Raw genomic sequence first — 19,995 nt, 5'->3', positions numbered from 1 at the left:
TATATTCAAAAATAAATATGTATTTGTAAACAGAACGAATTAAAAAATAGTAGTAATCGACTATTTAATTACTATTTTGGTAACAATTTATTTTTAAATATTTTTCGAAATATTCTAACAAAAATTTTTCCGGTGATTCTAAAGTATGTATTTGTAAATAGAAAAACTGCGTCCACAGATGTAAAAATACTTATCGGATTAGAGCAGTCACAACAAAACACAGTTCCTTCTTGAAGAATAAGTTCAGGAAAAGGTTTAATTCATAAATTAATTTGAGTTATCTACACATTGACACACATCTCTATCGCTTTAAATACTTAAATGCAAACTCACGATGAAAAATAATAGGATAACGTCCCTTCGACCATCATAAAACACCATTAATACAACGAACAAAAATATTGAAATGAACGATATTTCCAAAAGTAATTAGGACCCGAATTTACCTGTAAGGATGGCTTAACACCCGGTGGTTCCTCGAAACTACTATAAAACCCAAAGCTTTCCCCAGTTATTTGAAGCTTAGGACAATATTTGCAATATGATTAATGAAATTTCGTTTTTCTAGAAAAATGCCGATCGAATGGCATTTTTTTTTTCAAAGTAGCACAAAAATTGATAAAAATGCAAAATATGGACCCGTTACGTGAAATATGCAGCAGAAGGTAAATATATGCAAATATGCAATTTTTTTATAGCTGTTACTTAGTTTATATCGTGGATTTCAAGCCGATTGACTCAGTCCGATCCGATTGAAACTAATGGTATAAACGCTGCAGATCGAATGTTGAAGCGGATTGACTATCAAAATTCGATCCGACAAACTAGTCGGATCGAATCGAACCGATCGGATCTAAAACGGATTCAAATGCTTGAAGATGCGATGTAAACGGGCTTGAACTTTTATAGGTTTATTATTTATGTTGACCACTTCACAGATAAAAAGAAATAATGTTACACTATTATCTTTCTCCAAACGTCAAACTCAAACCAATTTCAAACTACAAATCAGTAGATCGAACGGACTGTTTTCCGTGATATAAACGCCCGTAGATTAAAGTGAGTTTGACAATTTCGATCGCCTCGAAATTCGATCGGATCGAAATCTACGATATAAACAAACTATGTATTCATTTTTAATTAGCATGATTCGTTCACATATTAAATATCAAGACTTATATGCAAAAAATAACGGATATGCAAATTTCATAAAATCCGCTCTCTAATAATAATCAATACATCGGGTATGTTTCTGTTGTTGTCTTCGTTGGACACCACTGTATTTACAGTATCTAAGCAGGTATACGTTTCCGCCCCTAAAATCCCACGTGCGGCATCCTTTGCCCACGTAAATACAGTACCTGGAATGAAAACAGAAACAGAAATAGTTTTACAACACCTTATCAAAATTTAAAAAAACCACTATGGTATTATTTGAAATTTATTGTTAAAGATTATATGGTCAATTAGATGTGGGTCGTCGTATTCTTTAAAAAGTGACCTTCGTCAGTGAGTTCGTAATGCTTAATTAATAATTATATTCAGAGCGAAAAATACAACGGCTTTATTAGAAATATACCAAAGACAAGTTTTTTTCATTGTAATAATTTCTAAGAATTATTTCTGTAAACTTGTTTACTTGAAATGTTATTTTGTAAGTACCTGCTTGGCAAATTATAAATAGAACATCTGTAAGGTGACCAGATTTCAAAAGTCCGAAATCGGAACATTAGTTTCCATTTCCATCGTAATCTGATATATAACTGCTTTGAATATTTTTAGTTGTAATATACTAACAGTACTGACATATGCTGACATTTAAAACAGTGCTGACAACCGTATCGATACAAGTTTTGTTCCCAATTTTTCACAAAATAAAAGTACTATTCATGAAAATTAGTGATTTATCCGAGGATTTATCTTTATTCTTATCAGATTTATATAGAAATCGGAACATTCACGGAACGAATGTTTTAATCGGAACATTTATTAGACGAAATTTGAAATAGGAATTATTAGAGTATTGAAATCGATACAGTTCCGATCACATCGGAAAGTCTGGTCACCTTAAACATCTGGGGTAATAGAGGGAAGACCCAACGACACAAACAAAGCCATAAAAATTCTTTGCCCATTGTCCCTGAAACGATACAAGGTTTTGAAGAGTTCATTCGTCGAATTTTGATTTTATAAAGACGTTTATAAAGCGATGATGGGTAGCAAAAAAACTAGAGAGTGGTTAATTTTGATTTTATTCAATTTATTTTATCTAATGAAAAAATAACGCTCAACTTCTGCATTTACTATCCACCAGATGTTTTGGGGGGTGCAGTCGGACCTTTGTTGGTTTGGTTTGTCTATGAGTCGGACGATCCCTTTTTTCCGCATTTATGGTTATTGCACTTCACACTCACAGTGAAGCTGTCGAATTCCATTTAGCCATTTCGTTTACAACCACCGAACCTTTCTCGTGAATCCGTAACTCACTTCATTTTTAATGCAGTTTTGTGAAATTGTGCCATTCAGCGTGGGTTGAATTTACACTAGGTAAGTTAATATAATTCTAATGAAGTAATCATTTTAATTTTTACATGCTTCTGTTGTTTTTGATAACTGTACGTAAATAACAACAACAGTTTTTTCAGACAAGCTGGAAATACCACCATTAATCACTGAAGATTCTCCCGCTGGTTTTGAAGAACTTACGGTGATTGTTTTTGAGAGTGAGGCGCTTTGCCATAACATGTTGCAAAGGTATGTTACTGCAATTTTTTATGAACTAGTTGCTAATGAACATAATTTTACTCTAGACTTGAAACAAATACAAAAAATATGTGCGAAATAAAAGAAATTCTAAAGGAAACGAGTGAACAAATCTCCAATATGAAAACGTCATCAAATGTGACAAATCAAAAAGAAAACAGTAATAGAAGATATGCCGCCAAGACCACAAGTAAACAAATTTTGAGGAATTAGAAGATTATCTCTGCCTACTACAACAAGCAGGTTTCTTTGTAAGTTAAAAAAATACAATTAGTCCAGTCAAATTAGCGATCAACCTCGGAATGAGAGATAATAAGCTGAATTTTCGTATATACCTTCATTTTAGCGTTCTAACAGTTGTCTCAAAAGTCTCATAAAATCTCGTGTCTGCGTCGTAAGTTATTCAAGGTCAAAGGTCAAGAAAAACATTATTTTGCGATTATCTCGGTTTCTATTGCTCTAATGATGTTAACACCTATTATCATAATTGTAGAGCACAAAATTTGGGACAAATTTTATTTGAAACATTTTTTGATACACTTAATCGTTTTTGAGATAGAGGGCAGTGGGCGCGCAGCGTTCATCCATACATACTGTAATGCAATCAACCGTGAATATCTGTGAATACTACCCTGAATTTTGAAAAATTTGTATTATTTATCAGTTAATACATTGCATTTAACAACATTTTGCATATTTTCAATACATTTATTTAATGATACTTACCTACTTTGTGTAATTAAAAACTCTTTAAATGACATATTTATTGTAGGTATATCTTAGGTTAGATTATTATATATCTTAAAGTTATATTAATTTTTTCAAAGTAAACTTTAAGGAAGTAAAACGAGTTAATATATTTTAATTTTATCTTTATTCAGCAGCTGTACATTTCTTACGATTGAAATTGAATTGTAGTGAAAATCTATAAATTTTTAATAATTTAAAGAACAAAAGTATCAATTTTCTTCTTCTTCACCGTCATCTTCTGGACGTTCGGGAATTTCTGTTTCATCGTCGTCATCTTCGGTGCCCTGAATTGTTGTTTCCAGACCTTCTAGTTATAATCATGATAGAAAAATAAGTATTTAAAAACTTACACATTTTAAAGATATAAATAAATTGAGATATACAATAAATATTTCATTAAATGAGTTTTTAATTACACAAAGTAGGTAAGTATTATTCTATGAATATATTGAAAATATGTAAAATGTTATTAAATACAATGTATTAATTGATTAATAATACAAATTATTCAAAATTCAAGGTAGTATTCACAGATATTCACGGTTGATTGCATTACAGTACGTATGGACGAGCGCTACGCGCTCACTGTCCTCTATCTCAAAAACGATTGAGCACATGAAAAAATATTTCAAATCAAATTTGTTCCAAATTTTGTGCTCTACAATTATGATAATAATTGTTAACATCATTGGAGCAATAGAAACTGAGATAATTGCAAAAAACTGTTTATCTTGACCTTTGACCTTGAATAACTTACGACGCAGACACGAGATTTTATGAGACTTTTGAGACAACTTTTAGAACGCCAAAATTAAGGCGTATACAAAAATTCAGCTTATTGTCTCTCATTCCGAGGTTGATCCCTTTTTTATGCTAAAATGACTGGACTAAATATATTTATATGTACTTACATATAACATAATTTTGGATATTATATACAGGTAGATGCCTGTAATACTATAACACTTTTTAGTCACCTACTAAACATGACACATTTCGCTTAACACGTTACATACATAGTGGGTTGCAGAAAAGTCTTATAGTGAAGCACCCTGTATGTTATACATACGCGGTGACTTCCAAATAGATTCGGAAAAAAAAATCCTTTAATTGTCACACGGATTCAAAGTAATTAAATTGCTGCTCCAGTTTCAAGAAACAAATAAGGAACATCTTGTTAAATGTAAATCATGCGGCAATGATTTATTCAGTTTCCATTGTGACTAAGTTTTTTCTTTATTTTTGCTGTGTGTTGCTTAGATGAAAACAAATGGCACTGAATGAGGTGTAGATCTTGATATTTTTTCCCCTGAATTAGGACTAGATAAAAGAAATTACTTAAAATTTTCTCTACTTCGTGATGTTGTGGTTTTATTTTCCGAACTTATTTCAGAGTCACTCGATAACTACACATAAAAATATTTTCTTCTTTTATTATTTCAGGGACTGCTATTGTCCCAGATAGGTGGTAATGGGAAAAAGAACAATGAGGGGCGTATATTAAAAAAAAAAAAAAATCAGTGAATTTGCTGTAGCTTGTTTGTTCGGTAGGAAAATTCCAAAATGGCTGGGACAAAAACAATGAATATTATGAAAGGTATTTTTTTTTGCAATAAATATAATTATTACAATTTTTATTTTTGAAGAAATTACAATGAAGACCCATTCCGCAATAGAAAAAGAAGTAGAACAACGCTGCTCAGAGTGGCTACGGCATTCTAGTCAACGCCTGAAGAAAGAAAAAACAACGACAGTTTATAGTTTCTGTGTCTTTTTTTAAGTGTAAATTATATTGTATTATTTTCGAATTAGGAAATCATATATATATTTATTTATTTATATTATGAATTTATATTAATTTTTATATTTTATTACTTATTACATATTATATTTTTTCAAACATTGAATAAAATAATAATTTACTGTAAGCTCTAAATTTTACTCTCCATATCCATATCCCTAAATGGTAACTAGATTTTCTGAAATGCCTATTCATATCGCATAGATCATGTTAATAAAATATACTGAGAGTCATATGTTTACGATGTTGCGATATATACGTAACGTCTATGTCCATTTAATACGTTATATTGGCGTTTAAAATAAAACGTAACAGATACATGAAAATATAGAGAATCTAGCGACATACTAACACAACGTTATGATGATGTACCAGCGAGCACGTCTCTAGTCTGAAACAGTGTGGATGTCACCAGTATGTTACAAGCATGGGTCACTGTTGATTACATTACATAGCACAGGGAAAGCAAATGTACGCAGTTTGGGATGTAACAGCTAACAAGATCGTAGACAGAGTTAAGTGGCATTAACATCGTTACGACGTAACTGTGTTTACTGGGTAGTATATATATATTTTCATTTGTTCTTCATTCCGTAAAAAATTGGTCTAATCTAAAATCATTTACAAAGAACTTCGCTGGCCTTTGAAAGAAATTTAATTAAATTATTATAAGAAAATACACTAGAGGCTCTTAATAGGTATTGGCCCCGCCCACCCGCCCTCTCTTTTCTTCGAGGGTATTTCATTTGCCAAAGTCAGTCTTATCTTAGCAGGTAGTAACCCCGCCCACCCGCCTTCTCTTTTCTTCGAGGATATCTCATTTGCCAAAATCAGTCTTATCTTAGCAGGTACTAGCCCCGCCCACCCGCCCTCTCTTTTCTTCAAGGTTATCTCATTTGCCAAAATCAGTCTTATCTTAACAAGTACTAGCCCCGCCCACTTACCCTCTCTTTTCTTCGGATAGATATGACTGATTTTGACAAATGAGATCCTTCTAAGAAAATAGAAGGCGGGGCTAGTACCTGCTAAAATAAGACCGATTTTCGGCAAATGACATACCCTCTAAGGAACGAGAGGGTGGGTGGGCGGGGCTAGTAGCTGCTAAAAATAGCGCGATTTTGGCAAATAACATACCTTATGAAAAACGGTAGGGTGGGTGAGCGGGGCTAGTACCTGCTAAGATAAGACTGATTTTGGCAAATGACATACTCCCTAGGAAAAGAGAGGGTGGGTGGGCGGGGCTAGTAACTGCTAAAAATAGACCGATTTTGGCAAATAACATACCTTCTGAGAAACGGTAGGGTGGGTGGGCGGGGCTAGTACCTGCTAAGATAAGACTAATTTTACCAAATGACGTACCCTGTAAGAAAGAGATAGGTATGGATCGTTTAAGTACAGGTAAAAAAAGCATGCCATGCGTATATTTTAGGTGAGTTTTTCCGTAACAAAATTTTGTGATGTCATAAATAGTTTCAAATTATCGGGAAAATGAGATTCTTCATTTGGTCAGTACAATAGGTAGATATCCTAATTCATTATTTTTTTAGTTACTCTATATAAGAGATTTTTAAAAATATGAGCGCCCATCATATTCTGCATATTTTCGGTAGGCTTTACAAATGCGATGACGTCATAAATTTTTGTGATGAGATAAACGGATTCACCATGAGAGGGTTGCAAGATTTCAGAGCAAACGCTTTTTTTTAATATGAAAATGCTTAGGGTAAAAATTCAACACGGATTTTATAAAGCATAAGTGCAGAAGTATGTTATTTCTTAAAATTGGAATAACATTTACTATTGTAAATTTTGGAGTTGACGTCATCCCATTGGGGGTGGGGATAATCAGACAATTCTTGATTAAAGTTTTACCATCTACACGATATTGCTAACCTACGTATTAAATTTTACATCAATCGACTCAGTAGATTCGGAGATTACCTATCTAATAAAAATTGACACAGACGACAGACAGACACGCGAGACCTACTTTTTCGTATTGTAGGGGTCATGAAACGTCGAGAAAATCAAAAAGCACCCATTTTTCGGATGGAACTTATTACAGTAGGTACTTCCGTAGCTTATGCTCGGTAAGTAAAAAGTAATATTTCTCGGACAATTAAAAAAAATACGACCAACAAATACAAAGTCGATCTTTTCGGGTCATAGTAAAACTTGTACAACTTCTATGTCGTCGTTGTATAGTTTTTTATCTGTGGGATAAGTCGTAAAATGTGGTGGTCTCAATTTGTAGATAACCTAAGATTTCCTTAACAATGTTCCGACTATTTCGACCTCCAGCTTGGTCCCATCAGTACAGCACCTCGCTAGCATTCAAGAATAATTACCCGATTACTTCCAGAGCGTAAGCTAATCAAGTATTATAATATGATGCATCCGATGAATGGCTACTTTCATGTTTTTTGAACGGTTTATGGCCTCTAGAATACAAAAAAAGTAAGTGTCGCGTTTTCGTCTGTCAGCCGTCTGTTTCTGTCAATTTTTATTAAACAGTAACAATTTATATTATCAACATAATCTTGTGCTTGTACTTTATGAATCCGCCTTGGAATATTTACCCCAAGCATCCAAAGTTTCGCAAAAATTCCAATATTAATTTAAGTAAAATTTTCTTTTACCTCTTTGTCGAAGTTCTTCCAAATTGTTAATTCGTTGTCCAAAATAATGATTTTTTTTAAATAAGGCTACAAAATGAAATCAGAAGGACTCAAATCACATGATCTAGGTGGATAATTAAAAAATAACCAAAAAATTCGTAAAGCATATTCAAATTTTGTCTTGTATAGTGAGCTCTTGCCCCATCTTGTTTTTTGTTAATATCAATTTGAATTTAAAACATCAGAAACGAAAAAAAAAATAAAAAAAAATGCAAAATTGATGCAGATCCCAGATCTCGCTCTAAATTTACACAAAACTCGCCTACCTGTAATTTAAAGCTGACGTAAAACAAAGTTTCCGCAGGAACTCAATAATTCGTAACGGTGTTTGTTGAAAGACAACACCTACATGTCTGACGTAGTTTAATTCAAGACGTTTTACAAAGATTTTCGTTGCAGCTGGTATATTTTTAGAAACTTCCTGCAAAAATGTATCAACAATTTTTTTAATCAATGTACTTTAACAATAAAAGTAATTCAATTAGCAGAAATTCGAGAATTGGAGTTTAAATACGTCAATACACACATTATTGTTTTCTGATTACTTATAATTTCGTCAACTTGCAGTTGCATTCTAACAAAGAACATTTAGCAAGGATTGAGCAATTGGTAAAACTAGTTATTACAGAAGCTGTGTGTGTTGACGACGTAATATAATTAGTATGATTTTAGTAAATAGAATTTTGTGTTATTTGGGGAAAAGTATCACTGAGAACTAGTAAAACGTCTTCCTGGTGTTTTTTTTAACAATAATAATGTTTAAAATGTATGAATTCTGTACTAAGAACAGTCCTTCAGCTTCGATTTGTCAGCTAGCAAATAGGTGCAGCAGGAATTTTCATATTAAGCACGTCTGGCAAATTGTGTTGATAATATCTTAATTATGGATTAAATCATCACTCATTGTTGACTACACTCTCGATAAGATTTTTGACCTTGCAGTTATTCAATATTGTCACATGCAAAAATTGTAAACTTTGGACATCACGAAAAATTGTACAAAGCTTTAAATAAATAAATCAACAACGTGATTTTCACCACTACAAAAATGTTTTGTTGTACGACACGAAATAAATTAAGTAACTTGAAAAATGTGCCTATCCGCGTTGTAAATTTGGCGTCGCGAAATCCCCCGTCCCTTCTAACCTGTTGCCAACCGTCTAAAATAAAACCGTCTCTTTGCCAATGCAAGGTCCCGCTTTAAAAATACCCCGAAAAAATTTCAATGCAAGTTCAACAATCTGATTTCATCGCGTAAAGGGCAGTGACTGGTCTGTGTATTTTTTTAGCGAAAAAAAAAATTATTTTTAGCACTGGCGCTGTCGTCGCGATTACACAATCCGTAAACACACATTCCCAACAGTTTACAACAAAACGAAATTTATTTCATAATTAAATGGAATCAGTCATCGAAAGTTCAATAGCTGATTATAATTCACTTTATTTGTGTTATTGCCACCAATCAATTCCCTCGAGCAGATGCGATTTATGTTTTCTTAATTGGTGATTGTCTGACGTAAAAGTATAAACAGGAATCTTGGAAGCGGTAGTCCGTGGTGCGTGCTGAAAGAATCCGATGAGTTGCAGGATTTCACCGTATTAATAGCGCAAAACTGTCGCTGCAGGACCGAATCCTGCTGCATCACGCCGCAGGAGATTTATCGCCGGTCTTCGATCCTTTGTTAAATTGAGAGGCGCGTTTCGTCCTGACATTTCGTGTTAACTTATCTGGAACGTTATTACCCGGAACATATATTATGAAGGTAATAAATATCCATTAGCAGGAATCAATGAGCTGTAGTTACTGGGATAAAGGTTACTGAATGAATTAATAAATTCCTGCGGGACCTGTCATTTCTCAATTTTATGTTCGAACGGACGTCCTGCTGCGTGAATTCGGCACATTTTTATTCGCTCGGACAAGCACGCTCGTATTTTAGGAAGTACTTTTCTTTTTTAATTTTTTCGTGGCGCGGTTTTGGCAACACTGTCGAGTGCCGCTCCGAAAATTCCTCTTAAATAACGCGGTAAGTTGGCAGCTCTGCGGCACTTAAACACAAAGATCATTAAGAACCATTACTGATGGCACGGTTTTGATAAAAATGATATGTTAACGATTGGCGATGTTATTTTCGCGCTGGCGCTTTGAACTCGACAATTTATTGCAACAGAATGAACATATTGTGTTTTTTTTTCAATAAATTGGCTGCTTGTAATTGGACGATTAAAATCTTTTCCAAGTTTCACAGTCAAATGGTAAATAAAACAATAAACAACCGACGCGAGCGTAATTAGATATATTTTAATCAACGCTGTCTTTGTGTGCCTTCAGTAACTAATTATTTTGATGTTTTTTTCTAATTTTGTCCCATTAATCGCGAAAACTGTAGCAAATTCCTGCTGATTGTAATTTTTCGGTTAGTATATTTAAAAAACAAGAGGAGTCGATGAGTAGCTTTGAAAATTCCTGCTGACTTCCTGCTGAGAGAGAATTTTTCATTTTAATTTAATGTTATTAAATGTTTATTGTGTTTTCTGTTTAGTTTCATCGAATTATTTATGAGTAATATGAATTTGGCAATTGTATTTTGTGCTGAAAATTCCTGCTGCGTTTGTACATAAATGTTCGCAATTAAATTGATGTAACTTTTAACTAACGTTCATGTTGTGTTTCTTTATATTTGACAATATACCACACAAAATTATTTCATGTTTGGGACGAAAAGATGATTTTTCTGATAACTTATTCTAAATTCCTGCTTAATGTATAACACGATGGCTAAACTGTCAAATGAATTCTCTTTAATTAAGAAATTAAATTAAATTAAAATGGAAATAAAATCACTTCTTTTTTTTAATTCCCGCTGAGCGTCATTTTGGTGTATCACATCACAAGAACTCCTGCTGAAACTGGATACAAACGTCAGTAATTAATAATTATGTAACAGTTTATAACTTTCACAATATTATTAAAATTTATCAAAAGCAATGCGTCAGTTTTTACTCGGATTTATTATTTTTTTTAACCTGTCGGGCGTAAGCTAAGGATGTATTGTAATGGCGAATGGCTATTTTAATAGTTTCTCCACGTTAAAATACTAAACAATAGGTTTCGCGTTTCTCAGTGTCCAACTAAATACTAGACCGATTGTTATTAAATTTGACATGTGTTTTATAAATATCGTGTACATGGTAAAACTATAGTAGTAAATGTGATTGAAATTTGAAAATAACTTGTGGTTTATTATACGTCTTGATTTTTTATCCTAGACGTTCAGAATTTTGTAAAAAAAGTCAAAATTTTATAACAGTTTGCAATTCAACTTTGAAAATGGTAGATCATTAGTAAATAATTATCCGTTTATCCTGCTAGAAAAAGATGACGTCTCAAAATGTTACTGAATAAACTGAAAAATATTTTTAAAGAATGTGAAAACACTGTTTTGGACTCTTGTGTCTTCTTTTAATGTGAAAACATGTTTTCGGCTCCTAATGGTTTGTTCTTGAAAGAGTTTGAAAGAATCTCTGAGGTTTCTAATAATATCTCTTTTATGTGAATCATCGCCCCCCCTTGTGTTTTTTTAGGTCAAAGAATTTTCTTGATTTCTTGGGCCTTTTTTTGAAAAAATGTAAAAAAAAATAAGGGAAGCTTGTCTTTTTTTTAAAGAATGTGGAATAATCTTCTGGATTTCTTGGGTCTTTTTAAGAATGTGAAAGAATCTTACTACGCCAATATCTTTTTTAAAAGAATGAATGTGAAATAATCTTCGGGGCACTGGATTTCTTGAGTCTTTTTTAGAGAATGTAAAATATTTTTTTAGGATTTCTTGCGTCATTTTATAAAGAGTGTGAAAAATATTAAGCCGCCTTTTTCTTTTATAAAAAATGTGGAAGGATTTTGGGGTGCTTTTGTGTCTTATTTTTTTAAGTAATTGAAAGAATCTTCAGGGCTCTATTATGTTTTAGGTTTTCAAGAATTTCAGGGTCCTTTTTTAAGAATGTGAGATAATTTTCTGTAATTCTTGCGTTTTTTTAAGAATATGAAAGATTCTTAGGGGAACTTGTCCTTTTTTCCTAGGAATGTGAAAGAGTGTTAGGGGCGCATTTTTTTTCAAGAATGTGGAGAGTCTTGGGGTCATTTTTTAGGGAAGATGGAACAGTTTTCGAGGTTCGTTGTGTCTTTTTTTATTGAAGGTGAAATAACCTTCAAGACCTTGTGATTTTTTTGAGAATGCGCAAGAATCTTTTGGATTTCTAAGGTCTTTTTTTAAGAACGTGAAATAATCTTCCGGATGATTTTTTTAGAGAACCTGAAAGAGCCTCAATATTAGGGCGCCATTGTCTTTTTTAAAGAATGTGAGTGAATTTTCGGAGTTCTTTAGTGTTTTTTTAAAGAACTTGAACGAATTTTCTTGGTTCCTAAGTCTTTTTTTTTTAAGAATATGAAATAGTCTGGATTTCTTGCACTGTTTTTTAAAGAGTGTAAAAAATATTAGGCCGCCATTGTCTTTTATAAAAAATGTGAAAGGATTTTCGGAATTCATTTTTGTCTTTTTTTTAAGAACGTGAAAGAATCTTTGGGGGCTCCCATTATATTTTGTGTTTGAGAGAAGCTCAGGGTCTTTTTTAAGAATGTGAAATAACCTTCAGGAACCTTGTGCTTTTTTAAAAGAATGTGAAAGAGTGTTAGGGGTTCATTTTGTGAAAGAACTTTCAGAATTTCTCGTGTCTTTTTTCAAGAATGTGAAATAATCTCAGTCTTTTTTTAGAGAATGTGGAGGATTCTTCAAGGTCCGTTGTGTCTCTTTTTAATGAAGGTGAAATAACCTTCAGGACGTTGTACTTTTCTTTGAGAATGTGTGAGAATCTTCTGGATTTTTTGGGTCTTTTTTTAAGAATGTGAAGTAATCTTCCGGATATCCTAGATCTTTTCTTATACAACTTGAAAGAATCTCAGGGCGCCATTGTCTTTTTTAAGAATGTGAAGGAATATTAGGGGGCCAGTGTCTTTTTTAAAGATTGTGAAAAATTAGATTGTCTTTTATAATGAATGTCAAAGGATTTTTGGGGTTTCTTTTGTGTTTTTTTTTTAAACTATAATAGAATCTTCGGGGCTCCATAATATTTTGTGTTTGAAAGAATTTCAGGGTGCTTTTGTAAGAATGTGAAATAATCTTTAGGAACTTTGTGCTCTTTTTGAGAATGTGAAATAACTTACTGGATTTCTTGGATTTTTTTAAGAATTTGAAAGATTCCTAGGGAACTTTGTCTTTTTTAAAAGAATGTAGAAGAGTGTTAGGGGGGCACTTTTTTTTTAAAGAATGTGAATGAACCTTCGGAACTTCTTGTGTCTTTTTCAATATTTTGATAGAATCACAGAATATTTTTTTAGAGAAAGTGGAAGAATCATCAAGTTGCCTTGTCTTTTTTTATGAATGTGAAATAAACTTCAGGATCTTGTGCTTTCTTTTCAGAACGTGTAAGAATTTTTTGGGTTTCTCGGGTCTTCTTCAAGAATGTGAAATAATATTCCGGATATCTTAGATCTTTTTTTAAAGAACTTGAAAGAATCTTAGGGCGCCATTGTCTTTGTTTACGAATGTGAAAGAATTTTCAGGGTTTCTTTGACTCTTTTAATTAATGTGAACGGATTTCGGTTTTTTTTTAAGTATTTTTTTTTAAGAATGTAAAATAATCTTCTGTGAAAAATATTAGGCCGCCGTTGTCTTTTATAATGAATGTCAAAGGATTTTCGGGGTTCCTTTTGTGTCCTTTTATTTAAGAATATAAAAAAATTTTTTTTTTGATGAATGTGGAATAAACTTCAGGATCTTGTGCTTTTTTTTGAGAACGTGTAAGAATTTTTTTGGATTTCTCGGGTCTTCTTCAAGAATGTGAAATTATCTTCCGGATATCTTAGATCTTTTTTTAAAGAACTTGAAAGAATCTTAGAGCGCCATTGTCTTTGTTTACGAATGTGAAATAACTTTCTGGATTTCTTGGATTTTTTTTTAAATTTGAAAGATTCCTAGGGAACTTTGTCTTTTTTTCTAGGAATATGGAAGAATATTAGGGCGGCATTGTCTTTTTTAAAAGAATGTAAAAGAGTGTTAGTGGCGCTTTTTTTTTAAAGATGTGAAAGAACCTTCGGAACTTCTTGTGTCTTTTTTCAAGAATGTGAAAGATTCTCTGAATCGTTTTTTAGAGAATGTGGAAGAATCATCAAGATGCCTTGTCTTTTTTTATGAATGTGAAATAAACTTCAGGATCTTGTGCTTTCTTTTGAGAACGTGTAAGAATTTTTTGGATTTTTCGGGTTTTCTTCAAGAATGTGAAATAATCTTCCGGATATCTTAGATCTTTTTTTAAAGACCTTGAAAGAATTTTAGGGTGCCATTATCTTTGTTTAAGAATGTGAAAGAATATTAGGGCGCCATTGTCTTTTTTAAAGAGTGTGAATGAATTTTCGGGGTTCTTTTAAGTCCTTTTTTAAGGATCAAAAATACTCTTCTGGATTTCTTGCCTCGTTTTTTAAAGACTGTAAAAAATATTAGACCGCCATTGTCTTTTATAATGAATGTCCAAGGATTTTCGGGGTTCCGTTTGTGTCTTCTTTTTTTAAGGTTATGAAAGACTCTGCGGGGCTCCATAATATTTTGTGTTTGAAATAATTTCAGGATCCTTTTTTAAGAATGTGAAATAACCTTCAGGAACCTTGTGCTTTTTTCGAGAATGTGAAATAACTTTCTGGATTTCTTGAAATCTTTTTAAGAATGTGAAAGATTCTTAAGGAACCTTGTCTTTTTTAATATGAATATGGAAAACATTAGGGCGCCATTGTCTTTTTTAAAAGAATGTAAAAGAACCTTGGGAGCTTCTTGTGTCTTTTTTCAAGAATGTGAAAGAATCTCAGAATTATTTTTTAGAGAATGTGGATGAATCATCAAGATGCCTTGTCTTTTTTTTATGAATGTGAAATAAACTTCAGGATCTTGTGCTTTCTTTTGAGAACGTGTAAGAATTTTTTGGATTTCTCTGGTTTTCTTCAAGAATGTGAAATAATCTTGCGGATATCTTAAATCTTTTTTAAAGAACTTGAAAGAATCTTAGGGTGTCATTATCTTTCTTTAAGAATGTGAAAGAATATTAGGGCGCCATTGTCTTTTTTAAAGAGTGTGAATGAATTTTCGGGGTTCTTTTAAGCCCTTTTTTAAGGATCAAAAATAATCTTCTGGATTTCTTGCGTCGTTTTTTAAAGACTGTAAAATATATTAGACCGCCATTGTCTTTTATAATGAATGTCCAGGGATTTTCGGGGTTCCGTTTGTTTCTTTTTTTTAAGAATATGAAAGACTGCGGCGCTCCATAATATTTTGTGTTTGAAATAATTTCAGGATCCTTTTTTAAGAATGTGAAATAACCTTCAGGAACCTTGTGCTTTTTTTGAGGATGTGAAATAACTTTATGGAATTCTTCAAATTTTTTTTATGAATGTGAAAGATTCTTAAGGAACCTTGTCTTTTTTAATAGGAATATGGAAAGCATTAGGGCGCCATTGTCTTTTTTAAAAGAATGTAAAATAGTGTTAGTGGCGCTTTTTTTTTTAAATGTGAAAAAACCTTCGGAACTTCTTGTGTCTTTTTTCAAGAATGTGAAAGAATCTCAGAATTATTTTTTAGAGAATGTGGATGAATCATCAAGATGCCTTGTCTTTTTTTTATGAATGTGAAATAAACTTCAGGATCTTGTGCTTTCTTTTGAGAACGTGTAAGAATTTTTTGGATTTCTCTGGTTTTCTTCAAGAATGTGAAATAATCTTGCGGATATCTTAGATCTTTTTTTAAAGAACTTGAAAGAATCTTAGGGTGTCATTATCTTTCTTTAAGAATGTGAAAGAATATTAGGGCGCCATTGTCTTTTTTAAAGAGTGTGAATGAATTTTCGGGGTTCTTTTAAGTCCTTTTTTAAGGATCATAAATAATCTTCTGGATTTCTTGCGTCGTTTTTTAAAGACTGTAAAAAATATTAGACCGCCATTGTCTTTTAAAATGAATGTCCAAGCATTTTCAGGGTTCCGTTTGTGTCTTTCTTTTTTTTAAGAATATGAAAGACTCTGTGGGGCTCCATAATATTTTGTGTTTGAAATAATTTCAGAATCCTTTTTTAAGAATGTGAAATAACCTTCAGGAACCTTGTGCTTTTTTTGAGAATGTGAAATAACTTTCTGGATTTCTTGAAATTTTTTCAAGAATGTGAAATATTCTTAAGGAACCTTGTCTTTTTTAATAGGAATACGGAAAATATTAGGGCGCCATTGTCTTTTTTAAAAGAATGTAAAGGAGTGTTAGGGGCGCATTTTCTCTACAGAGTGTGAAAGAACCTTGGGAACTTCTTGCGTCTTTTTTTAAGAATGTGAAAGAATCTCAGAATTTTTTTTAGAGAATGTGGAAGAATCATCAAGGTTCCTTGTGTCTTTTTTTAATGAATGTGAAATAAACTTCAGGATCTTGGGCTTTCTTTTGAGAAAGTGTAAGAATTTTCTGGATTTGTCGGGTCCTTTTTAAGAAAGTGAAATAATCTTCCGGATTTCTTAGATTTTTTTTTAAAGAATCTGAAAGAATCTTAGGGCGCCATTGTCTTTTTTTTCATGTGAAAGAATTTTCGGAGACCATTGTATCTGTGTTTTAAAGATTGTGAAAAAATCTTGGGGCCTTGTTTTTTTTATTTAAGAATATGAAAGAATATTAGGGCACCATTGTCTGTGAAAGAATCTCACAGTCTTTTTTTAGAGAATGTGGAAGAATCTTCAAGGACCCTTGAGTCTTTTTTAATGATTATGAAATAACTTTCTGGGCCTTGTGTTTCCTTTTGAGAATGTTCAAGAATCTCCTGGATTTCTCGGGTCTTTTTTTAAGAATGTGAAATAATCTTCCGCATTTGTTAGATGTTTTTTTAAAAAATCTAAAACAATCTTAGGGCGTGATTGTCTTTTTTTTAATGTGAAAGAATTTTTGGAAATCATTGCATCTGTTTTTTAAAGATTGTGAAAAAATCGTAGGCCTTATCTTTGTTTAAAAATATGAAAGAATACTAGGGCACCATTGTCTTTTTAAAGAATACGAACGACTTTTTGGGGTTCTTTTGTCTTTTTTAAAAAGAATGTGAAAGAATATTAGGACGCTATTGTCTTTTTAAAAAAAATGTGAACCAATTCTCGGAGTTCCTTTAAACCTTTTTAAAGAATGTGAAATAGTCCCATTTTTTAATGGGAAATAATGTTCTGGATCTCATGGATCTTTTTTAAATAATGGGTAAGAACACTAGGGCGCCATTGTTCTTTTTTAAAGAATGTGAAAAAAATTTCCGCATTTTTTTGATTATTTTTTTTTTTTTAGAGAATGTTAAGGACTCTTACGGGTGTAGTTTTTAACAAGAATGTGAAAGAATTTTCGGGACCACGAGTGTTTGGTTTTTCAAAGAAACTCAGGGTTTTAACTATTCTAAATTCCTGCTAAATGTGATATGTAAGATAACCGAACTTTGAAATAAATTAGTTGAGGATTTAAACTAAAATAGAAATAAAATCGTAACTTTTTCAATTTATTTTGAACTTGAATTCGATAACCCAAGATCTAAATTTCTTTTTCAGATCTATTAATTCTATTCTGTTCTATTAAAAGTTTTCTTTCCCGAGAGTTTTTTTCTATTACCATATATTAATGAAAGAAATTCGTAAACTATATCTCGTCATCAAATTTCCTGCTACATCTATATATATATTCTTGTGTGTATAATTATTGTTATATCGTTATAGCGGTAAAGTAATAGGACTTCCTAAAGACGTGTTATTTGTGATTTTCAAATAAATTGTCCTCAATTCCGGCCGAGCTTAAATGTGATAATTATATCTCTCCATGAAACTTCCTGCTGAAATGTACACAAGCTTCTAGAATTATGTAACGGTTTTTCAGACATACATTCACTGAAACCTAGCAGAATTGATGTATAAAATCTTCATCGCATTTCACTCTTTTTGGATAAGCTTTTGAATAAACTATTCTTAATTTATCACGTGCAAACCTGGCATGCTTTTCTGGTGTTTCGAAAAGCACCTACATAGTATCTAAAAGAAATTGTATTTCATAATTCATCATTTAGATGTTATCGAACAAATTTAGAGACTAAATTTGAGTATTAAAATTCCTGCTGAACGACTTAATGAATTATTGAGATTTTATGGAGTAACTTTGATCAAGTGTTTTATTATGAAAATTTCTGCGGAATTATGATACAATTTAAATTCCTGCAAGTTAACAAATCCATAAATAAATATACGGTGTCGAAAATTATGCTTCACAAAAAATCCTCGAATTCGGTGCAAAACTGCAACGAAGTTGTAATTGCATGTATTTACAAATCCCTGCTGGCAACGGTAGCAGGATCGTTAAGGTGAACATATTTGGGGGAATTTATAAAACAAATTCCTGCAACAACCACATTTCTTGATTCTTCAGCAGGAGTTCGTGAATACACTTCTCAAGCTCACCATCCTACTTAAATTTCTACTTTTCTCCCAATAAATTATAAAAAAACATTAATGCACACACCAACTCAAACACAAACCTATTAAATTCCAGCAGGAATTCCCAACTGTTCCGTAAATTTCGATCGCGACATTCACTACCCATAACCATCACACTAACTTACAGTTTTAAGTTTATCAGTTCTTGTAAAAATAAAACCTGTGCCGTACAGCGACCAAATCATAATCCGTTTCTTTTATTTTAAATTCCTGCAGTCGGCCACGTCTCCTATCGTGAAGTTCAAGTTTAAATTTTATATTTATATTCACGGTGAGGTAACATCAATGAAATCACATCAATATGCAAAGCAGCTTCTTGCAGGAATTTAACAATTCTCCCTAACCTTTCCTGTAACCAGTATTTCAGCCTCACCGCTCCGACCACTTTCCCTTGCGATAAAATCACAATTATCACGTATCATTATCCACTCTTATTTTTACAGCAGGAATTGTCCTTCTCCAATAACAGTAAAACTTTACGAGCGATAAATTAGTTCGCAACCCAAATATATTCATGCCCTTAATTACTCATCACTAATATTACTAATGAGTTTTTAATTCACTATAACGACTTGCTTTTGACATTTTTATTCGTCCAGACCTTCGGGTTTATTTCTGCGTCTTTACATACGCACGAATGCTCAGTGAAACGGAACGCGACATTCTCACGGCTGATTAATGCCGCGCCAATTAATAACGATTATTTAACAATGGGCGAATCGCCGATAAAGAGCGAGAAAAGTGCCAAAGACGAGGATAATTTCACTTTCCATCCCGCCTATTAGCATGCGAATCATCAATGGCTATGCAAATTGAATCTGTACGCAAATTTCGTTGCGCAACGAATTGGATAACTAGAAAGCTTCGGATTTTTATTTTTTACCCGAAAAGTGGTACGAGATATACAGGGTGCAAAAATATGCATTCCGCAATCGCTGAAAGCAAGTCTGATAATAAAATGCTGATTAAGTCATCATCTTATCTGAATAGTTGTTTAACAAGAATATCTAGCGCAGCAGGAATTTTGAAATTCATTAACTTTGTGAAAGAATTCCTGCAGCGAACAATGTAATTTCGCTTTTACGGCCGTTTTTCACAAGCTTGTGCAGGAATTTTTAATAAGTTCGCAGGAATTGACTTAGTAAAAATTCTTTAGGATGGAAGTACGCAACATTTTGCTGCAGGATTGTTTTAATTCTCGCTTTTAATGCCAACTATATATCTTGTAAATAACAAGATCTAGCATTATTAAGTAGTTAATAAATTAGTTTGTCTGCATAAATTAGATTTAGAATTGTTTGCATGTTAAAATCCAGCTATACACGTAACAACGAGATTTTAATTTATGATGCAGTTATTTAAAGGACAAGAAATATCACTGTTTGAATTCCTGCTGCCTTAATGTTACATCTTTAGTAAAA

The 19,995-nt window shown here is 32.4% G+C and overlaps 1 protein-coding gene and 1 long non-coding RNA gene across 4 annotated transcripts in view; both read left to right on the top strand.

The window, feature by feature from the left end:
* Positions 1-19,995, top strand: part of LOC135142683 (A disintegrin and metalloproteinase with thrombospondin motifs 9-like) — a 226,711-nt gene that overhangs the window by 45,120 nt on the left and 161,596 nt on the right. The gene's annotated exons all lie outside the window — the stretch shown is intronic.
* On the top strand, positions 2,335-5,329 carry LOC135142692 (uncharacterized). Its single transcript, XR_010282591.1, has 4 exons — positions 2,335-2,754; positions 2,811-3,014; positions 4,957-5,110; positions 5,160-5,329. It is a non-coding gene; the product is annotated as an uncharacterized LOC135142692 (long non-coding RNA).

Source organism: Zophobas morio, unplaced genomic scaffold (assembly GCF_036711695.1).
Source record: "Zophobas morio isolate AGI-343-1 ecotype UQ-CSIRO unplaced genomic scaffold, CSIRO_AGI_Zmor_V1 ptg000049l, whole genome shotgun sequence".
NCBI lineage: Eukaryota > Metazoa > Arthropoda > Insecta > Coleoptera > Tenebrionidae > Zophobas > Zophobas morio.
This window is presented reverse-complemented; position numbering and strand designations above follow the sequence as displayed.